This window comes from Mustela lutreola, chromosome 15, assembly GCF_030435805.1.
Source record: "Mustela lutreola isolate mMusLut2 chromosome 15, mMusLut2.pri, whole genome shotgun sequence".
In the NCBI taxonomy this organism is placed as follows: domain Eukaryota; kingdom Metazoa; phylum Chordata; class Mammalia; order Carnivora; family Mustelidae; genus Mustela; species Mustela lutreola.
In genome coordinates, this window is record NC_081304.1 from 11,123,632 (window position 1) to 11,143,409 (window position 19,778).

General features: G+C 43.2%; 1 long non-coding RNA gene across 1 annotated transcript; it reads right to left on the bottom strand.

The window, feature by feature from the left end:
- Positions 1-235: 235 nt before the first annotated feature.
- On the bottom strand, positions 236-14,262 carry LOC131816687 (uncharacterized). The gene is made up of 3 exons (XR_009348143.1): positions 14,029-14,262; positions 1,096-1,356; positions 236-959 (listed from the first exon to the last, which is right to left on the bottom strand). It is a non-coding gene; the product is annotated as an uncharacterized LOC131816687 (long non-coding RNA).
- Positions 14,263-19,778: the final 5,516 nt, after the last annotated feature.

The following is a 19,778-nucleotide window of genomic DNA, read 5'->3' on the forward strand; positions in this document are numbered from 1 at the left end:
TTTGTTTTTGTTTTTGTTTTTTTTTTTTTTTTTAAGATTTTTTTTTTTTTTAAAGATTTTATTTATTTATTTGACAGAGATCACAAGTAGGCAGAGAGGCAGGCAGAGAGAGAGAGAGGGAAGCAGGCTCCCTGCTGAGCAGAGAGCCCGATGTGGGGCTCGATCCCAGGACCCTGAGATCATGACCTGAGCCGAAGGCAGTGGCTTAACCCACTGAGCCACCCAGGCGCCCCTGTTTTTGTTTTTATTTTCCAAAAAATATGGGGTGTGATTACCAGGCATAAAATGTAGACAAGATTTTCTGAGTGGTGGAGATGATTGCCTCCCACCCTACTTCTGACTTTACCTGTCCTTTCTTCCCTATGGAATCCCTGACCCTCTCAGACTCCAGTAACTTTTAGCAGTTCGGAAAATTCTGTTCTGGAAAGCTTGCCCCCTCCCCACGCTCATTTCCCAAGGTCCCTTTGCTCATCTTGGGCTGGCGTGTGGTATGTGCCCACAGGCTGGTTTGTGCAAGCAAACCCTGACTGCGCCTTCAATCGCTACCTTGAGAGGGTAGGGATCCCATTCTCCTTCTGGATTCCCATCAGGCAGAGTGTGCAAAAGAACATGCTGTTCAGCGTTCAGTGAGGTCTGGGGTTCTGGGGGTGGGCAACCTGGAGGGGCTCCTTTGCAACGAAGACTATCCAGAGGGCAGGCTTTGCTCTCCTGGGAACGCGGCCCATGCAGGAAGGGGAGAAGTTACAGGAGCGCAGCTGTGAAGTGGGTTCTATGCTCCACAGCGTTGCTGCCCGTAGATCCCCGTGGCGGATGCTCTGTTCAGCTGCCGCTCCTGGATGCCCAGTGCGTAAGCTCCCACCGATAAACCCGCATCTCCATCAACATCTTGGGTCATTTCTTCATTCTCTCTGGGCCATCACCCCCGCTTGGCTTAGAGTCTGCGTGGTTGAGGGATGCAGCTAAGAACAAAAACATGAGCAAAACTCAGTTCAGCGACTGTTGCTGGGTGATACAGTGTTCATAGTTTGGGGTCTACCATTTACTACCCGTGCACACCTAGTTTACTGTCCCCAGCATGGAGCTACTAGTACCCACCTCCGAGGGTTACCTCAAAAACCCAAAGCGACAAACACAGTAACAGCGCCAGCTGCTGTCCAGCTGTAAACAGCATCAGTGACTCCAAGAAGCTCTCGCCTGCCCTGATGGCTCCCTCTCGCTCCTATAGGCCCTCAGTTCTCAAGGACACATCAGCATGGACCTGTTTCACCTCATTTCCGAAGGGCCAGCCCAGGTTTCTGTACATAACACCAAACACTTATTTTCAGGCACAAGCCATGTCTCCTTGACATCCTATACCTGGTTGAAAAATAAAGATATTGGTCCATTAGCAGGGGTATTGTTTCTACCAAGTCAATCAATTTACTTTAATTGAATGTTTCCCTTGAATACTATTTTGTTGGCTCTCTACATAGCCAAAAGAAAGGCAAAACAAACAAACAAGCTGTAGAAGACTTCACATCACAACCCAAAGAAATCATACAAAGTAGCTCTGTTTTCTTCTTTGAAGTTATTATCTGAGAGGTCAGTGGGAGAGACTTCTTGAAGGATGGAGAGAAATTCCTGAAGGAATTTCAGGACTAAGCAGCTTTTCACTCAACCTGTGGATCCATCCAGCCTTGACGTTACAGACCACCAGCGCTGTGGACCAATGAAAGGGACAATCTTGTCAAACCTGAACTTAAGATTTGTACTTTCTCCTTTGCCAGGAAAAGCCAGCTGGCTCTTCATGTGGTTTCGTGTGGGGCCAACATCTGGGGGGGTTGTCTTCACCTGACACACCTGCAGAGGACATCTGCTGTTTCACATGCCACTCAGAGCATGGTGAAGCATGAAATGATGGTGAGCCTGTGGCAGATGTTGACACCTCTGAGGCTGGTGGGGAAACCAGAAAATATAAGCACAGACTAGCTCTGTGGTTTTTACCCCTAACCTGGAACAGCCCATTATATGTACAGACCATGGAAGACAAGGAACATTACTGTGCTAGAAACAAATCATTCTGCTTCTTATGGTCCATCTTACTCTACCCATCCCTTTCCTTCTCATCTCACTGGTAGCCTATAACATCCTTCTGACTTCCTTTGATTTTTTTTTGTTGTTGTTGTTCGTTTTGTCTTTCCTTTGGTTGTGTAGAGATCCAGCAAAATACTATTCAAGGGAAACATTCAATTAAAGTGAATTCATTGGCTTGGTAGAAACAATACCCCAGCTAATGGACCAATATCTTCAGTTTTCAACCAAATGTTGAAGACATGGCTTATGTCCCCCTGTCCCCAGCTCTGTCTTATTCCGATTTCCGTGTTTGATTCCTTTCCAGCCCACTTGTTGGTTTCCCCTCCTTTTATCCAGATCTACACCATTTATAGAGCCTTTCATAAAATGTTGAAGTAAAACTGTGGGGAAGAGTTTTTCCCACAATTGAAAAAAAAAAATGCACTGTCTTCCAAGATCCCAGAGAGGTCAAGTATTACATTATGTTGAATAACAAATGCTGAAGACATCAGGAAAATTATGCAATGACTTTAAGATGGTGGGAACCAAGTGTCTCAGGAGATACCCTTCGTCTGCTTCATCCAAGAAGAACATGCACAGCTGTGTAAGACTTGAAGGGCTAATTAAGTACCAATGATGTCACATAGAGGAAATGCAACATTCTGAAGGGGGGAGGCTTAGTACTCTACACTCTATAAATTCCAAAATGGCCTTATGATCTTCTGGTGATTTAAAACTCGTGTCTTCTTCCTGCTCCTCATGTCCAAGAAAAAGAAAAATGCACCACACCTAAATTAAGTAGAGATTCTAGAGTTGAGGTCTTAACCCCTGTAAGCCTGAGTGATCTAAGTCTCACTTTGGGGATTGAGAGGTAGCTTGTAGTCAGTTTCTAGAGAGGCGGATGCTGCTCTGCTTCCACCAGTCGGGGCACTCATGAGGACAGACCATGAAAAATACCAAGAATTCTTATTATCCTGGTGAGTTGAAATCTGACTCCCCGGACTGGTTGGGGTTGCCCTGAAATGAAGGAGAGGAGAAATTTCCAGCCTCTACAATACTGGAAAGTGCCCTGGAAGGAGGGTGGAATAGATGCTGGAGTTTAATGTATCAAATGAAAGGAGACTCTCCAAGAAAGAAGGACAAATAGTGAGCGAGAGTAACTGGGAGCTACTTTAGATTGGGTGGTCAGGGTGATAGTTTTGAAGAGGAGGCGTTTGAGGTGAGGCCTGAAGGACAATCAGGAGCCAAGCATGGGAATGTCTGAGGGAAGGAAGTTTGGGCAGAGGGAAAAGTAGATGCAAAGGTCCTGAGGTAGGAACAACTGCTGGGGATTCATGTCCCTTCAAAAGTCCTTCTAGCTGGACTAAGAATCAACTTGACATGAGAGAGAGTCACAGAAGAAAATCAAATTTAATAGGCATACATATAGAGAATCCACAGAGACATGGAAATTCCAAAGACAGGCAAAATGAGGTCTTTACGTCCTTCTGAACTAAGAAGAAGGGGGAACGGATCTGGGATTTCAAAGGACAAGAACACACTTCACAGGGTGGTAAGAAGAGCAGATGTTTCACAATTAAATGTTTGGCCCACCATGCAGATGGGTCACTAAGATGAAAGTTATTTCTGTTTATAACCCTTATTCTAGCAAAGATGCCCACTGCCAATTTAGATTCTTCTGCATGGTTAAGGGAAGACAAAAGTTTCTCTTGCGCCCACAGCATTTCAAGTGCCTTCAGCTCCAAATAATACACAGGCCGAAGGGGCCCATTCGGGGAAGAGGGTGAGCCTCTCCCGAGCCCGCTCACAATCTTGATGTGTTTAAGGAACAGAAAGACTCCATGTTGCTGGAGTCTCAGAGTGGTGGGCAGACGTCACATCTTATGAGGGTCTGTAAGCCTGAACAGAGAGATTGGATTTTATTTTAGTGCAGTGGTGGATTTAAATTTAAAAAAAGGGGGGGGGAGAGAAAGAGAAAGAGCAAGAGATACCAGGAAGACTGAGTAACTCCCTGAAATGGTCGAAGCCAATACCCCAAGTGCCAGCTGAAAGCAGAGACAGGGAGATTGCCCTTGAAAATGTAAATTTCCCTTCCAAAAGGGTAACTTCTACTTGGTTTTCAGAGCTTCTCCTATGTCTGCTGTTTCTTAAAAATAAGCAGTTCAAAATAATCCCTCTGCCAAAGAAGCATGTTGTGGAATGGTTTATTTTCCTCCCCAACAAAAGGAAAGGGCCATGTTTCATTTGTCTTTGTATCCCCCAATCCCAGTACATACTACACACTCCGGAAATGTCAGGTGAGTACTCTGAGAAGTGGAGAGTATCTGAAAGAGTAAGGGGGAAATTATCTGAGACAGATTGTTCTTACTTCAACATAAGGTATGTGGCTGAAAATAACATGAACATTGCTGGACCAAAGGACAATGGGCATTTGAGCAACAGTGACTGATTACAATCTGTGAGCTTCTGAGACCCCACCCCCCACCAATAACACTTGAAAATTCAATTGAAATAGAAAAGAATTACCAATGAAAACCACAAAATTAATGGCTAGGAATATAGATCAAAGTTGAGAAAGGTGGTCTGCTTCTTTCAAGATGAATCTTTCAAGATGTAATCTACTGTCCTAGAGGTCTTCTCATTCATTTCTTCAATAACTAGGTACTTAGGAACTCCTTCTGTACCAAACACCAACACACTTACAGGAATGGCAAAATAAGTCAAACACTATCAGGAAGCGGAGGGAAGAGGACTTGTGTTAATTAATCATCTCTATACAGACATTCAGATGACAATCTTAAAAGGATAATTATTATCATTTCACAGAAGAAAACTGATTGCCAGTTGGAGTAACTCACCTATAATCCCATATTTGGCAGAGCTGGAATCTGAACCCAAGTTTGTCTGGTTCCAAAGCCCCCATGATGATTCTAATATATCCAGAATGAAAATAGAATATGATAAATGCCTGGCAAATATAATTACCTAAAACCACAATGGGAGCAGAGGAGTATAATTGACTCTTGGCTCTTGCTAGCAGCTGGAGAGCATAAAGTTTTAAGCAGAAAAAACCTCAAGGTGTCCTTGAAGTGAGGTCCTACAGGATGAAGGAGATATATGGCAAGTCATCAAGGTGGAGAAAGAAAAAGCAAGTGGAGTGGTAGGGAGTCATGAAACTCAATAACCTAGTGCCCATTCCAATCTGGACAAGACCAAAACCAATAAACTGTAAGATCATTATTTTACTGCCTAGAGAACTGAAGGAAGAAGATTGGGAAGGGGAGACCAAAAAAGTTCCCAGGGCCCATTTTTCCAGACCTGAGCCTGGGACTCAAGATTATTTGCCCATTTTTGGTATAATGGCCATGGCCATGGTGTGTGGCCATTCCGTAAACCACAACAGCTAGTCATTTAGCTGCAGCTGTCTAAGCAGTGACACATTGAGTTTGTGCTTGTTGGACACTCTGTGGGTCCCTTTGTAAATGGCCATTTCTTTTGTTTTCTCTGAAGAGGGATTTTAAAGAGCAGAGAGGCTTATAAGACAGATGTAGGGAAATGGCTATTTCTATGTGAACACAGATTTCAGATCCTCTACGCTGTAAATCTGTTATTCAAAAAAATGGGATGTCATGAAGAACCTGTGTTCTGTGCTTCAGATTGGTAAAGAGCCTGGCTCCTTCAAGAAGTTCCAGTAGGACAGAAAGAAGATGTTGGTAAAGAACACAGAGAAGGAGGAAAATGAGTTGTGGGATTAGAGGGATGTGCCAAGGGACCCCAGACTAGAGAGGCAGGGAGCTGATCTGCCATTTTCTGCACTAAGGAAGATTTTGCCAGAGTTCTGGAAGGACGAATGTTTGCAAGGTTTGAATACAAGGAACCAGGGAAGGTCTGTGAAGCTATGAAGCTGTTAAGATTAATGAGAATGAGTAATTGGCACACATACCCCAATTCAAGATAAAACCATGTTAGCATTGTTTCTGCACTCAAAACCACCACGCAACTTGCCTCTGATGGTCAAGACCCAACCGTATGCTCTACACTTCTCTAAACTCTCTAAACTTCTGGGCAAGACTTTTGTAAAGTCTTGGTGGAATACTGCTTCCCCAGCTTTCAGTTGTGATAACAGGCAACTGTAGAGTTAGTGGTGATGTCACAGGCCCCTTGAGCAAATGGAGATCCAAGCTGTCTGCCCTTCCCAATGGATCCATGTTGCATTTAGGCCTTTGAAGCTACCAAGTCAAGTACCTCAATTCTTTTCTCAGAGCCTCTAATGCCATTTGTGAACTACCACCGAAGTTGAGAAGTGTTCTAACAGGATATTAGAACTCTACCTCCTCCATTAGGGCTCAAAGAGATTGAACTGATGGATTGAGGTGTCCTCAAATTAGGCAAGATGATTATGGTTTCTTTGTTTTGCATTTCACATAACAGCAATAACCCAGTGAGAGTGAACTTGGTAAGTAAAGGGAACTTGTTTTTAAAAGACTCAGAAACATAGATGGAGGGGCTTACTTGTTTCTGGTCAGTGATTTATGCTCTTGAAATGTTTGTAAGTATTCGATGCAGAAAGCACAGACGGTAGGTGTCCATATAGTGACTGTGCCTCTTAGCTTAAATGTACAAGAATTTTAGAAGAAAATTATTGAATTATTGAGTATAATCTCATTTATTTTTACTTATTATTCATACCATGTCACACCGATTGAAAGAGTTGAGATAGCTTGCACTGAACCAAATACAATCTGATTATTAGGAGAAGGGTAACAGAACAGAAGAACTAAAAGAGCAATCAAGAAAGCACACAGGAGGAGGAGGAAAATGGGTGGATAAAAATCTAGGCACATGTAGAATGATACGCCATGTCTGCAGATGGGCTTAAGAGGGAATGGAATAATTTTTCACCATTAAAAATGGCAGCAGCTGTATCTCAAAGGAATTCATCTAATCTGGCCAGCCAAGTTTCACAATAAATGAAATACTTGGAAATACTGCAGCTGCACAATACCTCTGGGGGAATGAGCCATCCATCTCAGCCTGGAACATTCCACAAAACAAAGGGGAAATAAGCTGCTTTTGTAGGTAGGTAAGAAAATACGTCCATAATGATGACATTCTATTAAGAAAAACTTTGTTTTTTCCTGAAAAAAGCATAAACACTGGTTGGTATATGAGAACTTGACATTATGTGGAAATTCATTGGTCTGGTTTCATAAGCCAAGTAAAAGCATCATAGAGCAGATCATTTTCCTTTATAGAAAACATGCAGAAAACCGAACAAAATTGTTGGAAACAACCATTTGCAGGTACCATTGGAAATGATCGATGGAAGGTAACAAACTGTGATGCTTTCTTTCCCTCCTGAAAAAAGTGCCCCTGGATCTGGCAGGACAGTGGTAACTGCGTGGCATTCTTACCTGAACATCTCCAGGTGAGACACATTGTCATCCCTCCTGCATACACTCTGGCAGCAGAGCCTGCAGCATTGCCCTTGAATGGAGGGGTCCCGGAGCTCAGCTTGGAGCTGGCCACAAGGACCCACCATTCTACTGCTGGAAGAAGGGAGCTGGACTCTGGGAAGCTAGAATTATAACAGAGAGATTCTTGAAGTCAGCAAGCCACAGGAAGGGGAGAAGATAAACTCACCATGTGTGGGTGACTGGCGGACACGTGAATCTGATGGAAATGGGGAGCTTCCTAGGACTTTGAATGCAACCCCTAACTCACACAAAACTCTGGCAGGAGAAGGAGGACACCTCACAGGCTCCAGGTGCCCTGGAGCAGAATTTCTGCTCAAATCGTTGTCTGACCTTCAAAGTGCACAGATGATAGGTAGAAAAAAGCCAACAGCGGTCTGCCCGCATGCTTCCCCCATCCTGGGACCCACTGCTACCTCTTTTCTCACACAATCCTGGTTTTCAGGTGGCTTTGGAGCAACTGGGGAAAAGGGATATGATCCTTCCTTACAAATCATGACTACCTAGCCAGCAGGGGCTGCGGGTAAGGTAGAGACAGGTGTGCACTGTATGAAATATACACAATAGACCTGCAGAGCAAGACAGAGAGGACTTTGTAAGAGTGTGTGTGATGTGGAAACGGACTCCTTGGGAAGGAAAAGGCATAGGAGTGTCTACACCTGAGGATTTCCTGGGTGGAGTCAGGAGCCAGCGTGCGTCAGTGGACGTGCACCCCTCTGCCTTCCTGAATGCCTTTTAGCCAAAAGAGTGAAGTTCATAGAAAAAAAGCCATGGATTAAGGTAATGAATTCCACGGACACCCTGTCATCTTTCTGCGGAGAAGCTAACTAATCTTTACAATGACTCATGGATAAGGACATTCCTAGTTTTGTGCCACCCCCAGAAACTCGAGAAAGGTCCCACTCACAAGCCAAAGCTTTAGTCAAGGAATTGTTCTGTAGATTACCTAACACTCTTGGCTGAAATAATAGAAATCAAATCTGGCAGCTGTAAAAGATACTGGGATACTTGTAAAGATCCTGGGAGCTCACAGAAATTCTAGAAAAGCTACACACCTTGTCTCAGAAAATGGTCAGGAACCAGAGATTAGGCAAGAGGGAAATCACAGCTAATGTCACTCCTCAGGAGCCATCTGATTTGAGGTCACACTACCAGCACCATCAATGCAAGACTCTTGACATCCGCGGCAATGGCCACAGCTACTGGATTCTCGAGGTCACTGCTGCTGGACTCCCCGCACGGCCACCACAGAAGACTGTCTCTACCACCCTTATTTCTTTACCTCATTTCCCCTGGGTTCAAAGACTCTAGCTGGAGCATTTTGCTGGACGGATTGAGAAGGAAGATGGGTCCACTTGGCATCCATGGTGGGCAGCCAAATCCTGCCTTCATCTGTTTTTCTCAGTGTAATGTGCAAAAGAAGAGATCACTAAATTTAAGAAGTGTGCATGAGGATGAGAAAAATGGCTGGCTTTGAGCAAGCAATGCTTCAGGGAATGGAAAAGACAGACTTATCATGGAAGGAGCACGTGCCTCGTAAAAGACAAAGCTTCGCAGAAGAGGACATCTAGAAGATCCGCAACTGTGAAAGTAGGAGAGGCTAAAGATCCCTCAACACACAGAAAAAAAATCAGATTTATCACAGGATGTTCCTGTTCTGTTTATTCTTGTGGTCTGTTGTTTCTTGCTACTCCGGCATCTTCACACTCTTCTGGATCCGTATCAAGTATTAGCTATCTTCAGTTTAAAGATTTTAAATATTTGGACTTCCTAGGAGATTTTCTCCCATACCTAAATAAAATATCCTGAACCCCCCAAAATTCACTAAACAGAGGCTCTTCATGTCAGAAAACTTTCTCGTTTAGTGCTTTTAGGTATGTTTTTTGTATGGTGGAGAAAAGAATGACAAAATGGTGTGATGGTTGATTCCTTAGATTAACTGATAAATCCCTAAGGGAATGAGTGATAATTCCCTACATGAATCAGACCTCTGTGAAGACCTGCTTCTATCTACCTTGTTGTGCTTGTAAACCACAATGTTGATGGCTTTTGAAGCCTCCTCAGGATTTCAAATATCTTCCTGCATGTTGAGAAGGTGGATGGCCACTTTTTTCGAGTTCTGATTCACTCTTTAATGACACAGTGATGACACTGTTGAGACCTTCCAGAATCACTAAAAATTTTATTAAATTCCAACTTCCTATTTAAATTATACTCTGGAGCCTTCCCCACCCCCCTTCTCTTCTGAAATCCGAACTTGCAATGTCTGTACATTTCGAGCCAAACATTGAGATCGTCCTTCAACGAGGGATAGTCTACAATTTGGATAGTTTGCCAAATGAGAGCTATTCGAGGTAAAGAGGGAAATCCAACATTTCACAAACTTCAGGTTATATAAAATCAATAAAAGAAAATCTCTGCAATACTGTTTTTGCTTTAAACTAACCGAGAAACTGTCACTGGGTCATTAAAAATGATTCTGTGCCTTTTACAATCAGAAAAAGAGGCTCAGATTGGAACCTTTGTATCGTTGATAAATGCTGGAAGGAAAACAAACCCCGGGGCTCTTACATAACATAGCTTTAAAAAAAAATAAATTAAAACCAAGTGCATTTTATCCTTTGGCTTGTTTTGTTTTTAAATATTGTATTTATTTATATGACAGAAGAGATCACAAGTAGGCAGAAGACAGGCAGGGGGTTGGGAGGGTGGGGAAGCAGGCTCCCCGCTGAGCAGAGAGCCCGATGCGGGACTCGATCCCAGGACCCTGAGATCATGACCTGAAGGCAGAGGCTTAACCCTCTGAGCCACCCAGGCGCCCCGGTTTGGCTTGTTCTTGATACCGCCGCAGAGTAAATCTAGTTTTCAATATCCCGTCTTGCGATGACACACACAGACTCAAGGTTTTGCTTCAACAGGAGGACAGTGGGGCCTCACACTTCTTTCCTTGACTACTCCCATTGTTCAGCCAAGGCTTTATGTCCAGCAATATGCCCATTCTTTCTCCAATATACTAGAAGGTGGGGAGTCTTTGTCGGGGGAGGGGAGAACGGAAAGAGGCTGATGCTTGGTGCCCTTGTTATTTGCCATCTCAATCGAAATGGAAGATTTCTGTATCAAGACGAATAACAACATCCTTCCCTCCCACTCAGACTCCTCAGAGATTATGAGAATGATGCAAAAACAAATGAATAGGGAGTATGAGAAAAAAAAAAAAAAAAACAGAAACAACTGGTAAACGGGAAGAGTTGAAAGAATCCTGGAATAAAATTAAAAGCTATCAAAAGCACATAGAAAAAAAGGAAACTTTGCCCAACATGTGGATCAGAGAGGGCTATAAGAGAAAGTGGGAGCGACAACAGTGCTCTGCCCTCAGCCTCGGAGGAGATACCTAGAGTAACCAAGGCCAAAAAGCAGATGATTTTTTGGAAAGCTGACCCTGCACAGCACCCTCCGTTTGGGCAGGACAGGTCATGCTTCAAGGCTGCTGAACGTCCGAGAGAAGAGGTCAGTGTGTGACCCAACAAGACGGAGGTGCTGGCATGTGTTGGGACCGACACTGCCTTTCTGAGAGACCAGTCCTGACTCCATCTGCTGGCAAGCTGTTCACTTCATTTGGTACTTACTGGATGAAGCCACATCTGTTCTCCTTATGAGCAGGTTGTTTATGCTACAGTCGACCTAAGTTTTTCCCCACTGAAGTCATTAAGCTTTGTCCTTTAATTCTCTCCCTGACTTGATTCTCGCCTTCTAGAAAAATCAGGCTTGTTCTGGGGAGGGTTGCTTGGTCTCTGAGGGATGTTCCAGCCTTGATTTCTCTGAAGGAGCATCTCGGGACCCATCACCTCTGGACCCGGGCTTATCGACGTGGTGTGTTACTCACCTTTGCTCCAAATATCTCTGGCTTTGTCGTCCCGTGGGGCTCACTCTTTCTGTCATGTGTCTACCTCTGCCTTCTACTCCAGAAACACAAATTTCCAGGGAGTTCCCCATTGCTGGGGAATTCTTCCTTTCCTAATCGACACAACTAATACAAGGGCAAAGATTTAAACAAAACATCTATGGGATATACAGATAGGAGAGACATGATCCAGAAAGACCAGTATGGGTATTTTCTGTTAACTGGGGCAATAGATTTGAAAGCTGTTTGTACTAAACAAAACAAAACAAAAACATCTTATACGAGACATAACAATTCCATCCAATATAGTCACATTGGTTAGTATGTCAATGATCACATTTATTTTTTTTTTACTTTCTTCCAGCATAAAATTTCTTTTTTTATTTTTATTTTTACTAACATAGAATGGATTATTTGTTTCAGGGGTACAGGTCTGTGATTCATCAGTCTTACACAATTCACAACGGTCACCATAGCACATACCCTCCCCAGTGTCCATCACCCAGACACCCCTTCCCTCTCACCCTCCTCCCCTCCAGCAGTTCTCAGTTTGTTTCCTGAAGTGAAGAGTCTCTTATGGTTTGTCCCCCTCTCTGGTTTTATCTTGTTTCATTTTTCCTTCCCTTCCCCTATGATCCTCTGTCTTGTTTCTCAAATTCCTCCTATCAGGGAGATCATATGATAATTGTCTTTCTCTGATTGACTTATTTCGCTTAGCATAATACCCTCTAGTTCCATCTACGTTGTTGCTAATGGCAAGATTTCAGGTTTTTGATGGCTGCACAGTATTCCATTGTGTGTGTGTGTGTGTGTGTGTGTGTGTGTGTGTGTGTGTATTATACCACACCTTCTTTATCCATTCATCTGTTGCTGGACATCTAGGCTCTTTCCATAGTTTGGCTTTTGGGGACATTGTTGCTGTAAACATTGGGCTGCACGTGCCCCTTCAGATCACTGCATTTGTATAATCACATTTTAAACATAGATTGGAATTACATTAGTCTGGAGTTCACAATAAGTGTAATCTGTCCTACTTTATAATTAGACAAAAAATAATTTTAAGGGCTGGTTTTCTAAGGATGCCTCTTCCTTCTGCCCTCCACCATCTTTCTTCCCTCACAGGCCATAAGATTGAAGGAGAGTGTAGATCTTACATGCTATCTTATTAAATACAATTTTTGAATTCTCAACCTAAATTAAAAGAAAAATGCATTTAAAATTATTTTTTACTTATGCAAACATGTTTGAGGATTCATAGCCTTGCATTAAAAAATAATAATAATAATAAATCACTTTTTAAAAAAGTGCCCCAAATATTTGGGGCAGATAAGTAAAATAATTTTACTACCAGATATGATCTGTCTTAAACTCTATCTTTAGTTTTTGCCTGATAAATTACCTGCCAGCATCCATAAAATATAGTTTCTTCAATTATTATGCAATAGTTAAATACCAATTTTTTAAATTTTCTTTCTTATTAATACATTCTTTCTCCTTTGTATCTCTTAGCCAATCTTACCTGCTACTTTGTTGCACAGAAAATACCTACCACTAACTCAATCCACAGTTAAGATCCCCTGGTAAAATTTGAATCCAAGGGCCCCTGGGTGACTCGGGGGTAAGCATCTGCCTTGGACTCAGGTCATAAACCCAAGGTCCTGGTTTCCAGCCCCATGTCGTTCTCTGCTCAGCAGGAAGCCTACCTCTCCCTCTCTCTCTCTCTCTCAAATAAATAAATAAAATCTTTTAAAAATATATTTGGATCCAGTTAAGGGTGAGATTTGGAGAATGATCAACCACTCTCTCGGGAGTTGAAGGAACAGGAAGAGTACAAGACTCTGGCTGTCTTGCTGGATTCAGAAGCCAATTGTGGTTTAATATTGTCTCCATCTTACAAGAAATAAGTGAACTACTTGGCCTTTGACGCCTGACCAAAGTGATAGGCAACCCTAACATTCTGAACTCCCTTTGGAAGAAAGGGGCTGGCTTCTGCTATGATTCCTGTTGCTCGAATCAGAGAACACTTTGTTCATCTCTCTGCTGAGATGGGAATTTACTGCTGCGCCCTCCCCGGGAAGATGAAATATTTATGATGGTTCTCATTAAGTTGTTGACTTCCCTGCAGCTATTTAAAAATCTCTAACTGACATCAGCTAGAAACATCAGAGGTCTGCTCTCCTTATTAATATCTTGCTTCACAGTGTTGCAGAGAATTGATAAGTATATCCACATCTCCAGCTGATTTGGGCAATTTGAAAGTTTGCAAATCTAAATTTATGTCCCTCTCATTAAACAGGGAGCTGAACAAAACAATCATTCCATTTGGCTTCAAAATTAACGTTAAGAGAGTTTTGCTTTGCAAACAAGAAAATATGGCCTATCAGGCCATTTTCTTATCAAGGAATGTAAGAACAATATTAGAAGGTGTGAAGGTAGTAATATACTTAGGTCTTAGTTGAGCCTTCAGGTCATGTGATCAAATCTCATTGGAGCATCCCTTAAGGAAAGGCATTTCATTTGCTGCTTGCTACTCTTTCTTTTAAAATGCATATGACCAACATTCCTGGTATCAGCATCCTCTGAATTTAACCACCTACCTACCTTTAATCGTTCCGTGTTCTTCCAAATGTGGCAATCGTGAATTTTTTTCAGTAATGAACCTCATTCATCGACTCCTTGAAATATGTGCAGCCTGAATGTAACACAACTGAGGTTGTAGACGTGGCTTTTTTGTCTTTGTCTCGAGCAAATGTTGTTGAATATGAAATACTACTGGAGAAGACACTTGATTGAGCAGTCACTACTGTCACAACTCACTTGAAGGATCCACCCTGGGAAGACATACAGGTAAAAAGACTACGGAAATAAAAACAAAACAAAAAAACAAACAAACAAACCCTGATTAAAAGGGGCACGGGAAATGATCCTTTCCATTCCGCCATATTGTTGCGTGGCAGCTTGCTGGCTCCCATACTGCCACAGGTCCCAACCCAGATCACACTCAAGGTCTGACCATCCTTTTCTTATGCAGAACATGGGCTTTTTAGCTCGTGAACCAAAGAGACATTTTCAAATGTCTTATTTGAAACTCGAAATGCCTTCCAAGTGGCTGTGGCGGAAGGATGGAGGTAGGAAAAGGCGGAATTGGGTCACCTGTCTTGGAAAGGACTTATTATTGCCACAGTTACATTTAGAAGGTTGTTTTAGGATCAGAACTGCCTTTCCTTCAGAATGGTGCAACTAAGTAATGAACTTCTTTTGTCCAAGAAATATATGGGGTCTTGAATTGTTTCTTAAAGACCCTTTTTTCTTTCCTCACCTGGATTAAAACTTCATTAGCATAAGAACCAGGAGTTCTGCTCTAGCTTTGTTGTAGACTCAGAACAGTCTTTAATATTGCAGCAGAATTGTTATGAGCTCTTATGCTCCTTCACTTCTCCTTAACTAGATGATCTTCCTTTTCTCCAAATTGTACGTTTTCTCCAAAGGCAAGCTCAAATGTCTCACTACCTATAAAAGGCTTTGCCAGTTCTGCGTAAGGCACAATGTATTTTTTTTCCCTTAAATTCTCACTGATGGCACCCTTGTTGAGACCAGGCACTGAAACCTCTGATGGTTCTACTCTCTTCCTGGGTTTGCATTAACTATCTATAATTTGACTTCTTTATAAAATTGTGAGGAAATCTAGGAGAAGGACTGAGTTTTCTAGGTCCATTGTCCCCTCGCTCAGTGTCTGGTGACTGCTCAGGCAACTCAGGGTCATGAGGAGACCACCAGCTTGATGGTGGCCAGTCTGGGTTTTAATCCCGGCAGGGCTCATCAGTAGTTGTATGGTCGTGGACAATGTATTAACCTTCTGTGAACATTGATTTACTATCTTGGAAAAAAGAAATCATTAAATTGACCCATCATTTGTCCGTGTCTGAATTCTCTGCATCAGACGGGCTAGAACAGATACTCAGTAAGCTGTGACCTGCCTGACAGCGACGTTTAGATGCTCTGAGACAGGACCTTTACTCTGGTTCATTTCAAACATTGCCCACAGCTGAATATGCCTTTCTGCTTCTACAGACTCTGCGTGTAAAGAATATTGGTATTCAGGAGAGAACCTACTGCCACTTCTTGAGTTCCCAGCAACCCAGCAGGTGAGCAGGATGGAAGAGAAAAATCAAGGTTTGGCAAGGTTGTGGGGTCACAAAGCTAGAAAGAAGCCATTCTCAGATTGCTTGTGCTCCAAATCCCTTCAGCTTTAAGAAGACAGAGAAGGAATGGCAGGTGAGTGTTTAATGGGTACAGAGTTTCAGGTTTGCCAGAGGAAAAGTTAGTTGTGCGGACAGAAAGGGAGGATGGCTGCACGGCGTCATGGGTGTCACCTACCTGGATATGTAAAAATGGTTAAGATGGCAAATTGTGTGTTACGTGTATTTTGCCACAATTTAAACATTTATACACTCATAGTCTGTGCTCTGTGATAGCTATTTGCTATGTCTTTTTCCTCATTGTGATACTCATTCCTCTGAACTTAGCATAGAGCTGAGATACTGTGAGACCCAACTTCAGTGAAGAAATATTTAATTTTATTTTTAAAAATGGGTTTAAATTCATTACCTAAAAAGATCTCTTTCTTCATTTCTAAAACTTTGAGGGAATACTGAAAAAGCGAGAATGATACAAGAGGGTTATCCTAGGCTACTGGCCTGGTTCCCAGAAACTAGGTCATTAAATCCTCTGAATGGCAAATCTTTAACAAGGAACAGAAGAGCCTCTGTATTTGAATTTGGGGAGGGACCAAATTCTTATAAAAGGTAAAAGAATTCAACACAAGGAGAAGACTTTCTTTAGTTCCTTTTGATATGCAAAATATGATTCCTACTCTTACCAACTGGTAGGTAAAATACTTTATATTACATTAGGAACGTCCTTATATTACTTGATTACCAACGTCACACAATAAACAAGGGTAATCTTCCATCCTTCAAAGATGAGTAAACTGAGACTCGGCTCAACAAGTTTTCACTCAAGTTTTTTTCCCCCATGGTCCAAAGCTAAGCGACAGAACCACACTTGTGTATGGTTTAATTTCAAATCCTTCCACATTTCCTGGGATTTGGAGATGTTGCACAGATGTTGCAACTTGTAAACCAAGACCTCTGCCCTAGCAAATACAAAGAGAAGCATTCTTCTCCCTGCCAATGACATAGTTTCACTGTTATAAATTTTAAGCGACCTCAACAACAACTGAAGTTATGCTCTTTGAGGATAAACACAGTTCAGTACAAAATAGGACAAATTTCAAACTAATGACAATTGGTAGATCTACACCTTGGTTTAAGAGAAGTTAACAAAATTAACATAGTATTATTTTTTAAAGATACTTGCTGTCTCTCTTATATCCAAATGTACGCATTATAAAAGATTGTGTTGTGGGCTGAACTGTGTCTACCCTTCACTCCAAATTTGTCTGTGGAAGCTCTCACCTCCAGTGCAACCATATTTAGAGATGGGCCTTCCAGGATGTAATTAAGGTTAAATGAGGTCATAACAGATAGGACTGGTAGTGGCCTTATACAAAGAGCTATCTCTCAGGGTACCTGGGTGGTTCAGTCGGTTAAGCATCTGCTGCTGGTTCTGATCATGATCCCAGGATCCTGGGATTGAGTCCTGAAGGCTCCTTGCTTGGCTAGGCAGGGTGGAGAGGTGAGAGGGGAGTGTCTACTTCTCCCTCTGCCCCTCCACCCACTCATGTGCTCACTCTTTCTCTCTCTCTTGCAAAAATAAATCAATAAAAAAAATTTCAAAAAGAAAAAAAGGGGGAGTGCAGAGAAGAGGAGAAAATTCAGCAAGGAGTGGGATTGACTGGAGAATAGTTCCAGCCTTTCCATGAGGAGCTCTGGAGAATGAGTTGTCCCAGACTTGGTGCATTCAAGGGGAGTGGTCTGTGCCTGTTGATGGCTGGACACCCTGGGTCCAGCCATGGACCCAGTGAAGTGGCTGCCATGTGGCCAATGGCAATTCGTAGGAGGAAAGGGTGGCTATGAGCCGGCAGCAAATGAAACCCCATCTCAGAGAAGAAGAATGAGGGGGGACCTCACAACAGCGGCTACACATGGTTTAGAAGAACAGAGCCAGAATTCCAGCCCCGGCAGACGGGGCTCAGGGCCCCTGCTGTTTGGACAGACCACATATCACAGAGGATAGAGCATGGTGATCTCTTAATTTTTTAAAAGATTAATATATCATAGCATTATCTCTAAGCTCAGTTTCCGTTCAAAACTAGATGCTGATTTTGGATCTGGGGCCAAAACACACTCCCTTGTTTAAGCTTGAAAGTCACTGTTCCCTGCCACTCCCACACCTAGGTTCTATTTTCCGGGACAAGCAGATTCTGGGCACTCGGGAACCACCTCTTCTGTTGCTCTGCCGTGGGAAACAACTCGGACCCTTGTACCTTCTTGTAAATATTCAAAAAGAATGAACTTCAGGGGCGCCTGGGTGGCTCAGTGGGTTAAGCCTCTGCCTTCGGCTCAGGTCATGATCTCAGGGTCCTGGGATCGAGTCCCGCATCGGGCTCTCTGCTCAGCAGGGAGCCTTCTTCCCCGCCCCCCTCTCTCTCTCTGCCTGCCTCTCTGCCTACTTGTGATCTCTGTCTGTCAAATAAATAAATAAAATCTTAAAAAAAAAAAAAAAAAAAAGAATCATGGGCACATCGAGGGCCAATCAAGAGAACTCGCTCTTTCACAAATAGAGAGGCTCAAGTCTGTTTAATCAGGTATGATCTGGGCCAAGACTTGGGAAAGGTCAGGTAGTCAAGCACATAAAAGTCTTCCAGCAGAAGAAACAAGGGCAGAGCGAGGCGCTGGGGTGGGAGGCTGCCCGGCAGGTGCGAGGAACAGGAGAGAGTAGCGGGGCTGAAAGGAGGGGAGAAGTGGAAGCAGAAGGAGGAGACAATTAGAGCAGGAGGCAGGTCTATGTGTGCACATCGACCTGCCCCCGCTGGGAAGCAAACTCACCCGGGAGTCTGAGGTAGATTCTGGAGAGGCACTCTCGCTCTAGAGTGGACCTACGTGCACGTCTCGGGACGTGGATGGTGGAAATCCTTTGAGATCTGATCAACATGAGGTTGAAATCATTAGACAATTAACCAGAGACTCAGCACATAGCCTGATAGTCACGGGAAAGGCAAGAACGTATTCCCCGCCCAATTCTGTCTGTACGAGATGCCTGTGGTAAATTATGGACATGAAATGACCTTGTGGTCATGCTGGAATTGTCCCACCGCGAGCCAGACAAGAACCTCTAAGCCCTTCCTGCTTGTGTGCCAGGATCCAGGCACGTTAGAAAACCCTTAAAGCGTTCTCACAGCCCAGCGCATTCTTCCAAGCTGCGCCTTCCCCTCTCACCCTTGGAACTCTTCTATCTCACCTGCTTTTTCCTTCTCATCCTTGTCTTTGGGGATCCATCGCCAGGTTGGACTATGTGAAACCGTTTTGGTCCATTCATAAGGTAACTCACTATCTCAACCACACACACTGGAGGTCATGAGCAAATGTCTCTCTGCTCGCTGGCAACAAACCACATTCATTTGGGGAAATCGTGTTCATTTTTAGCTGGGATTCATGAAAATAAAGATGCCGTTGTGTCCCCTCCCCCCAAGTCCACGGACCCCTGAATTGTAGCCCTGAACCGTTGACTTCTGTGGACCTCCCATGACACAGCTCTGTATCACATGGAAGGAGCATTTATCCCTGAGTATTAAATCATCGTGATTTGGGTCTCTTTATCATAATATTTAGTCTGTCTCATTAATATGCCCCCTCCACTGTAAACACTTGGAACTCTCTTCTCCAGCTTATGGACCTCAAGTTTCTGCCTAACTCCAGGTGGACTGGCTGGTAGTAGGAAAAATATGGGGAAGACACGGAATTTCGAGACCGCCAACAGGTAGAAATTTATCTGTTTATCTCCCTCTGCAGATCTCTGCAGTCCCAGTGTATCTCCAACCCAGAGAGAGCATTCAGCTACCAGTGGTATCTAGAATCACGAAATCTTGCTTAGAGAACCTCCCACCTCAAACACAATTATGAAAGCCCCTACCCCTCGCCCCCGATGCAGCACTGCTTCAGAGTTTCCAAGCATGATCTGTAATTCCTGAATAGTGAAAGTATGTCAGTGTTTGTGGACTGAAGTAGTGGTTAAATATCGGGGTTTGCAATCCTCATGTAATTAACATGTAACACATCAAAATCCATGTATAGACCTAACTATTCTCCGTACCTGTAATAGCAAGTAAACCTTCTAATGCTTAAATGAAGCTTAGTAGTATTAAAACGTCACTAAAATTATCTAGGCCT